Genomic DNA, 13,477 nt, shown 5'->3' on the forward strand with positions numbered 1-13,477 from the left:
TGAACTTGTGGGACCTTTTTCGGTTGAGGATGGAGTGAAGATCAACTCCCAGACCTACTACCAGTTTCTGGAAGACAACTTCTTCAAGCAGTGGTACAGGAAGAAGTCGGTATCGTTCAAGAAAAACATGATTTTCATGCAGGACAATGCTCCATCACATGCATCCAACTACTCCACAGCGTGGCTTGCCAGTAAAGGTCTAAAAGAACTAAAAATAATGACATGGCCCCCTTGTTCACCTGATCTGAAGCCCATAGAGAACCTGTGGTCCATCATAAAATGTGATATCTACAGGGAGGGAAAACAGTACACCTTTCGGAACAGTGTCTGGGAGGCTGTGGTGGCTGCTGCACGCAATGTTGATCGAAAACAGATCAAGCAACTGACAGAATCTATGGATGGAAGGCTGTTGAGTGTCATCATAAAGAAAGGTGGCTATATTCATCACTCATTTTTTTGGTTTTTGTTTTTGCATGTCAGAAATGTTTATTTCTAAATTTTGTGCACTGATATTGGTTTACCTGGTGAAAATAAACAAGTGAGATGGGATTATATTTGGTTTTTATTAAGTTGCCTAATAATTCTGCACAGTAATAGTTACCTTCACAAACAGATATCCTCCTAAGATAGCCAAATCTAAAAAAAAAAACACTCCAACTTCCAAAATTATTAAGCTTGGATATTTATGAGTCTTTTGGGTTGATTGAGAACATAGTTGTTGATCAATAATAAAAATAATCCTCTAAAATACAACTTGCCTAATAATTCTGCACACAGTGTAGTGCTGGATAGTCCGCTTGATTTAAAATTATGTGCATCATTAATAGGCTGTAAGCCAGACACTGTGCATCACACCTATCTGTGTGACTGGCGTTCTATGCAAGCCCCATCTGTGTTCGTTTGTAATACTACACAGCCACTCACATATCTGCCAATTCATGGAGTGGGTGGCTGTTACATCAGTATTTTGCACCTGTGCTTGCCGCTGCCTTTATCATTGGGGTCTGCTGCATCCTGCTTGCGCTTTGGTAATCTGACCTGGTGTTGGGAAGGCCTGTGATTTTTTAAATTCATGTCCTTTTCTGTGCGCTGAGAGTACAACACCCGTCAGCCTATGCCTGTTGTCACTGATAACAGCAAGAATATTAATCAGCCGGGACTTGTGCTCAAAGTAAGAAAAAAGTTAAAATTAATAAATATTTAAATAAAAAAAAAAAACACAGTTATACTCACCTTAACACCTAATCCCTGAAGCCCTTGTCCCCTGTAAAAAAAATAAAAAAACACCATTCTCACCTTAACACCTAATCCCCGAAGCCCATATCACCTGTAAAAGAGAAAATATAATCAATCACCATAATGCTCATTTATCCGCCATAATCCATAGGGTCCCACGACGATAAGGATAATTTCTAGAGCAGTCACTTCAGCAGATGTGATTGCTCTACCTATCAGTCGGCTACACACTGACAGAAGCATAATTGCTCCTGCAGTGTATAGCGCTGAGCTGCCGTGAGAGAGTTCACAGGAGTTCATCAACTGATGATCTCCGGTGATCTCACTTACAGCACGGCCGTTCCTTGAAAAAGTTCTCATGAAGCGGCAGTAGTGCAAGTGAGGTCATAGAAGTTCATCAGCTGATGAACTCCTGTGAACTCTCATGGCACCTCAGCGCTACACACTGCCTGTGTCAGTGTGTAGCCTGCTGTCGTGTAGAGCAGCCACATAAGTCACATAAGTGACTGCTGATGTGACTGCTCTACTAGTGATCCCGATCGTTGTGGGACATTGTGGATTATTTCATCGCTTCTGACAGGTGAGGGATATAATTTTTGTTTCTTTTTACAGGTGACAATGTATTCTGGGATTAGTCGATAAGTGAGTATAAATTCGCTTTTGTATTTTCTGTTTTTTACAGGGGACAATGGCTTTAGGGATTAGGCGTTAGGTAACTATAACAGTGTTCTTTTATTTTTAAAGAAATGTGTAAAACCGTGTGGACTTTTATTTAAAATAAAGGATTTTTTATATGCTGTCTTTATTTATGAACTTTTACTATGGGTTTAGTAATGGGAGTGTCTTACATAGACGCCTCTCCATTACTATCCCCTACCCTTCATGTCAGCTGCCAATACAAATATCAAAAGACTGACCGTCACTTCCACAACATAAAACAAGTGTGTACAGGTGCTTACTAAGAGTAGCCATCTCCATATATACAGTGGGTACGGAAAATATTCATATTAAAATTTTCACTCTTTGTTTCATTGCAGCCATTTGGTAAATTCTAAAAAGTTCATTTTTTTCTCATTAAAGTACACTCTGCACCCCGTCTTCTCTGAAAAAAGAACAGAAATGTAGAAATTTTTGCAAATTTATTAAAAAAGAAAAACTGAAATATCACATGGTCATAAGTATTCAGACCCTTTGCTCAGACTCTCATATTAAAGTCACATGCTGTCTGTTTCCTTTTGATCCTCCTTGAAATGGTTCTACTCCTTCTTTATAGTCCAGGTGTGTTTAATTCAACTGATAGGACTTGATTTAGAAAGGCACACACCTGTCTATATAAGACCTCACAGCTCACAGTGCATGTCAACCAAATGAGAATCATGAGCTCAAAGGAACTGCCCAAGGAGCTCAGAGACAGAATTGTGGCAAGGCGCAAATCTGGCCAAGGTTGCAAAATAATTTCTGCATTACTCAAGGTTCCTAAGAGCACAGTGGCCTCCATAAAATCCTTAAATGTAAGAAGTTTGGGACCACCAGAAGTCTTCCTAGATCTGGCCGTCCAGCCAAACTGAGCAATCGTGGGAGAAGAGCCTTGATGAGAGAGGTAAAGAAGAACCCCAAGATCACTGTGGCTGAGCTCCAGAGATGCAGTAGGGCGATGGGAGAAAGTTCCGCAAAGTCAACTATCACTGCAGCCCTCCATCAGTCAGGCCTTTATGGCAGAGTGGCCCGATGGAAGCCTGTCCTCAGTGCAAGACATATGAAAGCCCGCATAGAGTTTGCTCAAAAACACATGAAGGACTCCCAGACTATGAGAAATAAGATTCTCTGGTCTGATGAGACAAAGATAGAACTTTTTGGTGATAATTCTAAGCGGTATGTGTGGAGAAAACCAGGCACTGCTCATCACCTGCCCAATACAATCCCAACAGTGAAACATGGTGGTGGCAGCATCATGCTATGGGGGTATTTTTCAGCTGCATGGACAGGACGACTGGTTGCAATTGAAGGAAACATGAATGTGGCCAAGTACAGAGATATCCTGGGTGAAAACCTCTTCTAGAGTGCTTTTTGACCTCAGATTTGGCCAAGGTTCACCTTCCAACAAGACAATGACCCTAAGCACACAGCTAAAACAACACACAGGATAGAACAACTCTAAGACCATTCTTGACTGGCCCAGCCAGAGCCCTGACCTAAACCTAATTGAGCAGATCTGGGAAGACCTGAAAATGGCTGTCCACCAACGTTCACCATCCAACCTGACGGAACTGGAGAGGATCTGCAAGAAGAATGGCAGAGGATCCCCAAATCCAGGTGTGAAAAACTTGTTGCATCATTCCCAAGAAAACTCATGGCTGTACTAGCTCAAAAGGGTGCTTCTACTCAATACTGAGCAAAGGATCTGAATATATGTCACCATGTGATATTTCAGTTTTTCTTTTTTACAAAATTTTTACATTTCTGTTTTTTTCAGTCAAGATGGGGGTGCAGTGTTCTCTAATGAGAAAAAAAATAACTTCTTAGAATCTACCGAATGGCTGCAATGAAACAAAGAGTGAAAAATTTAAAGGGGTCTGAATACTTTCCGTATCCACTGTAACAAATAAAGTAGCACTGTGCAACGCTAAGTATGCGAACATGAAATATAAAATTTGAATAGCATTACTGCTCTAGAAAATAGAAATAACTGAGTAAACTTAGTGCATAAATTAGCCAATTCATGTTATTCGTTACCAGGAACTTACCTAATGTGAATCCTCTCTTAGAGACTAAAGTCTGAATGTGTATGGGAAGGTAACATCCTGCTGTAACTAAAATCGTCTGAAGCTTAGGGGTGGAGTGCTCAGCCAGAAAGCCTATGTATGCAAATATCAAAATACTGACCGTCACCTTCAAAACAGAAAACAGGTGTGTACAGGTGCTTACTAAGAGTAGACATCTTCATATATAACTAACAAATAAAGTAGCACTCTGCAACGCTAAGTATGCGAGCATGAAATATGAAATTTGAATTGCATTACTGCTCTTTAAAATAGAAATAACTGAGTGCATAAATTGGCCGATTCATGTGTACCTGGTAGCCACAGTAAGGCGTTTCTCGTTACCAGGAACCTTCCTAATGTGAATCCTCTCTTAGAGAATAAAGTTATTTCTATTTTCTAGAGCAGTAATGCAATTCAATTTTCATATTTCATGTTTGCATACTTAGCATTGCAGAATGCAACTTTATTTGTTAACTGCCAATACAAGCCTGACATGAACCCAAACCTTATTATCCCACTTGCCACCGCACCAGGTTAAGTGGGAAGAGCCAAGGCTAAGCGCCAGATTTTGCTCATCTTATTGATGCACCATTTTTGGGGCGGCTGAGGGCTTATGTTATTAGCCTTGGAGGGGGCTAGTATCCATGGCCCCTTGCCTGTCAACCTATTAAAATGTCATTAGGCCAACATGTTCCCTGGCTATTAATAACAGCTCACAGCTGTTTGATTAGTGTTTACTGGCTAGTTCACAGGGGGACCCCAGAAAAAATTGACATAAGGTCCCCATTATAAAATCTAACCAGCAAAGGCTAAACAGATGGCTGCAGATTGATATTAATAGCCTAGGAAGGGGCCATTCGGCCCAAATATTCAATGGCTATTAATAACGGCTCACAGCTGTTTGATTAACGTTTACTGGCTAGTTTACAGGGGGGACCTATAAAAAAATTGAGGTAGGTACCCCTATAAAATCTAACCAGCAAAGGCTAACAAGACAGCTGTGGGCTGATATTAATACCCAGGGAAGGGGCCATGGGTACTAGCCCATTCTGAGGCTAATAGCATCAGCCCTCAGCCACCCCAGAAATGGCACATCAAAAAGATGCGCCAAAACTGGCACTTAGCCTTGGCTCTTCACACTTGCCCTGGTGTGGTGGCAAGTGGGGTAATAGGGTTGGGGTTCATGTCAGCCTTGAATTGGCACCTGACATGAAGCCCAGGGGTTAGTAATGGAGAGGTGTCTATAAGACACCCCCATTACTAACCCCATAGTAAAAGTTTTTAAATAAAGACACAGCACGTAAATCCTTTATTTGAAATAAAAATACACACGGTTTAACACGTTTATTTCAAAATAAAAAACACAGTTATACTCACCTAACGCCTAATCCCTGAAGCTATTGTCCCTTGTAAAAAAAGCAGAAAGTGAAAAAGCTAATTTATATTCACTTAACACCAAATCCCAAAAGCCATTGTCACCTGTAAAAAAACAAAAATAAAAAAAAATATCCTTCACCTGTCGGAAGTGATGAAATAATCCATATTGTCCCACAACGTTCCAGATGACTTGTAGACCAGTCACATCAGCAGTCACTGCTCTACACAACAGCAGGCTACACACTAACACAGGCGCTGAGCTGTCGTGAGAAAGTTCACAGGAGTTCATCAGCTAATGAGCCCCTGAGGCCTCATGGCACCGTCGCTGTGTGAGAACTTTCTTACGCAACGGTGATGCCGTAAGTGAGATCATTGGAGCTCATCAGCTGATGAACTCCTATGAACTCTCTCACGGCATCTCAGCGATATGTACTGTGGGAGCGATTACGTCCTATCAGTGTGTAGCTGGGTAGAACAGTCACATCTGTTCTAGAAGTGATCCGGATCATCGTGGAACACTATGGATTATGGCGGATAGGTGAGTATTATGGAGGTTTATTATTTTTTCTCTTTTAAAGGTGACATGGGCTTCGGGGATTAGGTGTTAAGGTGAGTATTATGGTGTTTTTTTATTTTTTATTTTTTACATGGGACAAGGGATTCAGGGATTAGGTGTTAAGGTGTGTATAACTGTGTTTTTTAACATCTGACAGCGTGATCTCGCAGCGCACTGACCGACAGTAACCATCTTACCACCGATCAGAGCCACTGTTTCCTGCGCTGTCGCGCAGATAACAGCATGGGAAACCACACATGTTCGGGCTCCACATTCATATGAATGGGGTTCGGATTCGGGTACTGTTCTGGTATCTGAACCAAACTATTAATAGATGTTCAGCTGATCCCGCCGGACTCGAACATCCATGAGTCCGCCCATCACTAGTAGTGACTAATCACTGCTGGGATATAGTGCCCAGACTTACTGAATTACCAAGGGATTTTTCTAGGTGTATTGACCAATCTTATATGGGATTCAGTTACCCAGATTAGTAAAAAGACAATAAGGAAATAATCCACATAAATACTAGTGATCAGATACTTATAGGATACAATTACCCAGATCTAATAAAGGTGAGATTTCAAAAGGTGTTAGTAATCTGTCCTTACAGGGATACAGTTACCCAGATAAATGCTCATCTCTTCTGTAATAACACCTCTCTATACTAGCCTGTCCCTGCTGGGTTACAATTACCCAGGCAATTGCTAATCCTCTCTGTGACTAATAATTAATCTATTATAGCATAGTGTGGCCGTGGACTAACACTTTTATTTGCCTTTTAACTTTGATTACCTAACCAGCCAGGGCTTATTAAAATTCTAAGTAACCAATAAACCACATTTAGCGTCTACATGTTTGTCAGTTCTGTAGCGATGAGAGTTCACTTAATTTACGGGGTCCATGCACTACAATGTACGAGCATTACAATGACAGATTTGCAATTTTCACTCAGCAAAATCTGCTGCTTGTTTCTGGAAAACACCCATGGAGTCAAAATCATCACTACAGCTGTAGATAAAATCCCAAAGGAGTGTAATTTCCAAAATGTGGTCACATGAGGGGGGATTCTGTTCTTCTGGAACTTAATAGCTCTGTATATGTTGTCCACAAACTATTCTATGATAATTTGTTCTCCAAGAGTCAAATAGCTCTCCTTTCCTCCTGAGTCTCACTGTCTGGTTAAGCAGTACTGTACAGGCACAAATGGGGCATTGCCACGTTCAGCAGAAATTGTGTGACAAATTTTGCTGCCAGTTTTACCCATTTTCCCTTGTAAAAATGTAAAATCTGGGGCTAAAACTAAATTTTTGTGGTAAAAATGTAATCATTTTTTCTTCACTGCACAATTCTGTGACACACTCGTGGTGTCAACTTTACCTTTAGATTAATTCATTGAGTGGTGTAGTTTGTAAAATGGGGTCACTTATGGGGTTTTCTGCTGTTCTGGAAACCTCAGGGGCTTTTTCAGTGGGTCATGGCACCCACAAACCATACCAACATTGAGGGGTGTAATTTGTAAAATGGGGTCACTTATGGAGGGGTTCTGCTGTTTTGGCACCTCAGGGGCTCTGCCAATGTGACATTGCATCCTCAAACCATTCAAGCAAAATCTGAACTCCAATATGGCGCTTCATCCCTTCTAAGCTTTGCATTATGCCTCAAAAGTAGTTTTCGACCACATATGGGGTATTGGCATACTCAGGAGAAATTACGTAACAAATTGTACCATTCATTTTCTCCTATTTTTCCTTTTGAAAATAGAAAACTTGGGACCAAAGCAACATTTTAGTGGAAAAAATGATAATTTTCCATTGGCTCAATTCTGTGAATCGTCTGAGGGTTAAAAATGCTCATTACACCTCAAGAGGTGTAGTTTACAAAATGGGATCACTTGTTGGGGTTTCTGCTGTTTTGGCATGTCAGGTGCTCTTCAAATGTGACATGGCATCCGCAATCTATTCCAGACAAAATTGTGATCCAGAATTTAATTGGCGCTCCTTCCTTTTCAAACCCTGCTATTCGCCCAAACAGTAGTTTTCCACCACATATGGGGTATCAGCATACTCCGGAGAAATCATACAACAAATTTTGTGGTCTAGTTTCTCCTGTTACCTTTGTGAAAAGGAAAAATTTGAGGCTGAAGCAACATTTTTGTGGGAAAAATGTATCTTTACATTTTCATGGCTTGACGTTATAAATTTCTGTGAAGCATCTGTGGGTTCAAGGTGCTCACCACACATCTAGATAAATTCCTTGATGTGTGTAGTTTCAAAAACAGGGTCACTTGTGTGGGGTTTCCATTGTTTAGGCACATCAATGGCTCTGCAAACATGACATGGCGTTCACTATCTACTCCAGCAAATTTTGCATTCCAAAAGTGTTCTTTCCCTTCCGAGCCTTGCCATGCACCCGAGTAGTAGTACTTTTGGGCAGTCAGCCAAAAGTTGTTCTTTTTTCATATTTCTGAATACCTCTTTAAGGTGTAGAAAAATGTGACAATGGCCAATAGAAGAGTTGTGTCTATAGATTGCATAGTGTTTTGTAGTGTACATTTGGATCAATAAGAAGGATACATGAAAAAATCTTTGCTTAAGCTTTAAAAAAGAAATGTCAACTGCATTCCACTATATACCTTTTTTATTGGATAGGATTATGTGTTTATTTTATTAGAACAAATCAGATCACAATTCAAACCACAGGGCTGATTATAAATAACCAAGTTTAACCAAAGCCCTCAATAGTATTACAGAATAAAAATAAGAGACTAAAGAAGTATTAAAGAATCTTAATTTATTGCATAGTATGAATCAACATAGTATTCATATCACACTCGGAATTTTAACAAGGCACCATAAATTCTGGAATGTTTGATTTAAATTTATGTCATTTAAGTTTTTAGTAATGTTACTGTACACCTTGTTTTAGCCTTGTATTCTAACAGACATCACTGAATATTAGAAGTCAAAGTGGTTTACAATGGAAAATATTACAACATCATATGATTGAACCACATTAAAACCTGTGATACACATTAAATAAGAGCTTATAGAGATATTCACAGATGCATAAGCAAAGTTACCTTTCAGTTATCCATTAGAACTGTAGATGATGGGGAAAGGTGAAGTTCAGCAGCATTCTGACTACACAGCTTATGATCATTTCACATGAAGATGATGCATGCCTTGTGGCTTATCGGCACTTTAATCTGCTAGATTGTTTTGATTTACATGCATCCCCTGGTTATGGCTATAAAGTGGCTGTATTTTAGCTTCCATCTTACAGCCATAGCACTTGGGACCTACAGTCAGAGGTGTCACTGCAGTGGTGTGCAGGGGTTGCAGTCACACTTTTGCCCTGGAGCCCAGAGCGCCCAATAAACCTGTTTAGGTCATATGAGAAGGCCATTACTATTAAATACCTGTGATAACTGGGGGACGTATTGAAAATTTTGCATTGGGCTCATGAGCTTCAATTACACCACTGCCTGCAGTTCTACTGAAAAACCATAGCACAGTATTTCTATGTGAAAAGTGCATATTTTCCTAAATATTTGTTTCCACAAATAATATTTTTTTTTACAAACCTGCTTGGTCTTGCAAAATTGGGTCTTTATTGTGAGCCTATGAAAGAATACATTTTACACCATTGGTCTATTGTTAGGTAAATTATAAAAATGTAACATAAAAAAAGAGAGAAATAAGGTAGCAATGATAGTTAAGAATTGGAATGTATAAATGCAGGCTGATGGAATAACTATAAACATGAAGTAAGTGGTTAACTTTATATGTTTGGTTGGCTAGTGGCATTACATAGCGCTTTTTTGAAGTTTAAACATATTCCTCAATTTGTAGCTTTGGTTGAATCACCCTTTACGTGTACAGTGCCTTTCTACAATATGTTTATGTATACAGGATTTCTGTGATCCTATGTATATCCTATGCTGTAAAATTTCCAAATGTATCTTTAGAGGGCTCATATGTTAATTTGGCATCCTTTTCTTTTTATATTATATCCAAGTTGAACATTGTGCAAATGTCTTTCATTATGAAATTGTGGCTTTAACTTGTGCTTTTTTTTTTCTATGCATAGCAGTCTACACTTTTCAGTAATAAAAATTCCTGATAAAAACCTGTAAACCTCTTTAGGTGTACATATACACAATACAAGTCTATGTTTATGTTACAGCTTATATTTTTATATGTATACTGATTATGCTACTAAAAAAGCCGTTAAGTGTTGCAAACTTTACAACTCTCTTCAGTAAGTTCCCTTTTTCTTCTAATAATGGTTGCATGCAGCTAGAATTATATGATTTATACTGTTATTCTGAATTTTTTTTCAGTAGTTTAAACCAGTTTGAATTTCTATGTATTTTTACTATTATATCCATTGTACTAGGTCTTGTGGGAATGAAAACATCAGAGAAAAAAAACAAAACTCCATACCTAGAGCATGCTGCTTTTTGATAGCATGCTGAATTTAAAAAAGAGTGGTCTGAGCTTAGTAGATATTTTATCAATATTTCATCCATACAAAGATTTTTCTGTTTATTATAGGTGTGTGCAATATAAGTGCAATTTCATATATTTTATTTTACTTTTAGTTTTGTGTTACTCACAAGTAGGCATTGCAGGGAAATCTTGCAGCTTTTTATGCACCAAAGTGGAAGCACTAGTGTGTGTGTGTATATATATATATATATGTATGTATATATATATACAGTGCCTACAAGTAGTATTCAACCCCCTGCAGATTTAGCTGGTTTGATAAGATGCAAATAAGCTAGAGCCTTCAAACTGCAAACGAGAGTTGAATTTTAATAAATTTTAAACATAAAAGTGTGGGTCAATTATTATACAACCCCTATGTTTAATATTTTGTGGAATAACCCTTGTTTGCAATTACAGCTAATAATCGTCTTTTATAAGACCTGATCAGGCCGACACAGGTCTGTGGAGTTATCTTGGCCCACTCCTCCATGCAGATCTTCTCCAAGTTATCTAGGTTCTTTGGGTGTCTCATGTGGACTTTATTCTTGAGCTCCTTCCACAAGTTTTCAATTGGGTTAAGGTCAGGAGACTGACTAGGCCACTCCAACACCTTGACTTTTTCCCTCTTGAACCAGGCCTTGGTTTTCTTGGCTGTGTGCTTTGGGTCATTGTCTTGTTGGAAGATGAAATTACGACCCATCTTAAGATCCTTGATGGAGGAGCGGAGGTTCTTGGCCAAAATCTCCAGGTAGGCCGTGCTATCCATCTTCCCATGGATGCGGACCAGATGGCCAGGCCCCTTGGCAGAGAAACAGCCCCACAGCATGATGCTGCCACCACCATGCTTGACTGTAGGGATGGTATTCTTGGGGTCGTATGCAGTGCCATCCAGTCTCCAAACGTCACGTGTGTGGTTGGTAGCAAAGATCTCGATCTTGGTCTCATCAGACCATAGAATCTTGAACCAGTCTGTCTCAGAGTCCTCCAAGTGATCATGAGCAAACTGTAGACGAGCCTGACATGACGCTTTGAAAGTAAAGGTACCTTACGGGCTCGTCTGGAACGGAGACCATTGCGGTGGAGTACGTTACTTATGGTATTGACTGAAACCAATGTCCCCACTGCCATGAGATCTTCCCGGAGCTCCTTCCTTGTTGTCCTTGGGTTAGCCTTGACTCTTCGGACAAGCCTGGCCTTGGCACGGGAGGACACTTTCAAAGGCTGTCCAGGCCGTGGAAGGCTAACAGTAGTTCCATAAGCCTTCCACTTACGGATGATGCTCCCAACAGTGGAGACAGGTAGGCCCAACTCCTTGGAAAGGGTTTTGTACCCCTTGCCAGCCTTGTGACCCTCCACGATCTTGTCTCTGATGGCCTTGGAATGCTCCTTTGTCTTTCCCATGTTGACCATGTCTGAGTGCTGTTCACAAGTTTGGGGAGGGTCTTAAATAGTCAGAAAAGGCTGGCAAAAGAGATCTTTAATCCACACATGTGAAGCTCATTATTCTTGGTGCCTGAACTACTTCTTAATACTTTAGGGGGACCAAACAGAATTCTTGTGGTTTGAGGGGTTGAATAATAAATGACACTCTGAATTAACTTTTAACGTTTTTAAAAAAAAAAAAAAAAAAAAAAAAAAACAATATTTGCTGCAGTGCATTTCCCACTTCCAGGCTGATCTACAGTACAAATGTCACAATGCCAAGTTAATTCCGCATGTGTCAACCAGCTAAATCTGCAGGGGGTTGAATACTACTTTTAGGCACTGTATATATATATATACAGTGGGTACGGAATGTATTTAGACCCCTTTAAATTTTTCACTCTTTGTTTCATTGCAGCCATTTGGAAATAAATAAATTTGCAAAAATTTCTACATTTCTGTTTTTTTTTCAGTCAAGATGGGGTGCAGAGTGTACTTCAATGAGAAAAAAAAATTAACTTTTTAGAATTTACCAACTGGCTGCAATGAAAAAAAGAATGAAAAATTTAAAGGGATCTGAATACTTTCCGTACCCACTGTATATATATATATATATATATATATATATATATACAGTACAGACCAAAAGTTTGGACACACCTTCTCATTTAAAGATTTTTCTGTATTTTCATGACTATGAAAATTGTACATTCACGCTGAAGGCATCAAATCTATGAATTAACACATGTGGAATTATATACTTAACAAAAAAGCTCATCAAGAGAATGCCAAGAGTGTGCAAAGCAGTCATCAAAGCAAAAGGTGGCTACTTTGAAGAACCAAGAATATAAGACATATTTTCAGTTGTTTCACACTTTTTTGTTAAGTATATAATTCCACATGTGTTAATTCATAGTTTTGATGCCTTCAGTGTGAATGTACAATTTTCAAAGTCATGAAAATACCAAAAAATCTTTAAATAAGAAGGTGTGTCCAAACTTTTGGTCTCTACTGTATATATATATATATATATACATATACATATATATATGTATATAGTGGTGTGAAAAAGTGTTTGCTCCCTTCCTGATTTCTTATTTTTTTGCAATATTTGTCACACTGTCTGGGACTGTTTTGTTGCTTCAGGACCTGGACGACTTGCTGTGGTAAGTGGAACCATGACTTCTGCTGTCTACCAAAAAATCCTGAAGGAGAATGTCCGGCCATCTGTTTGTGACCTCATGCTGAAGCGCACTTGGGTTATGCGGCAGGACAATAATCCAAAACACCAGCAAGTCCACCTCTGAATGTCTTAAGAAAAGCGAAGTTAAGACTTTGGAGTGGCCTAGTCAAAGTCCTGACCTTAATCCACCTGAGATGCTGAGGCATGACCTTAAAAAGGTGTTTCATGCTCTGAAACCCTCCAATGTGGTGGAATTACAACAATTTTGCAAAGATGAGTGGGCCAAAATTCCTCCAGAGTGTTGTAAAAGACTCATTGCCAGTTATCGCAAACACTTGATTGCAGTTGTTGCTGCTAAGGGTGGTCCAACCAGTTATTAGGTTTAGGTGATAATAACATTTTCACACAGGGCCCTGTAGGTTTGGATTTCTTTTTTCCTTAATAATAA

This window comes from Phyllobates terribilis, unplaced genomic scaffold, assembly GCF_046119375.1.
Source record: "Phyllobates terribilis strain yellow unplaced genomic scaffold, ASM4611937v1 Scaffold_10__3_contigs__length_209671492, whole genome shotgun sequence".
NCBI lineage: Eukaryota > Metazoa > Chordata > Amphibia > Anura > Dendrobatidae > Phyllobates > Phyllobates terribilis.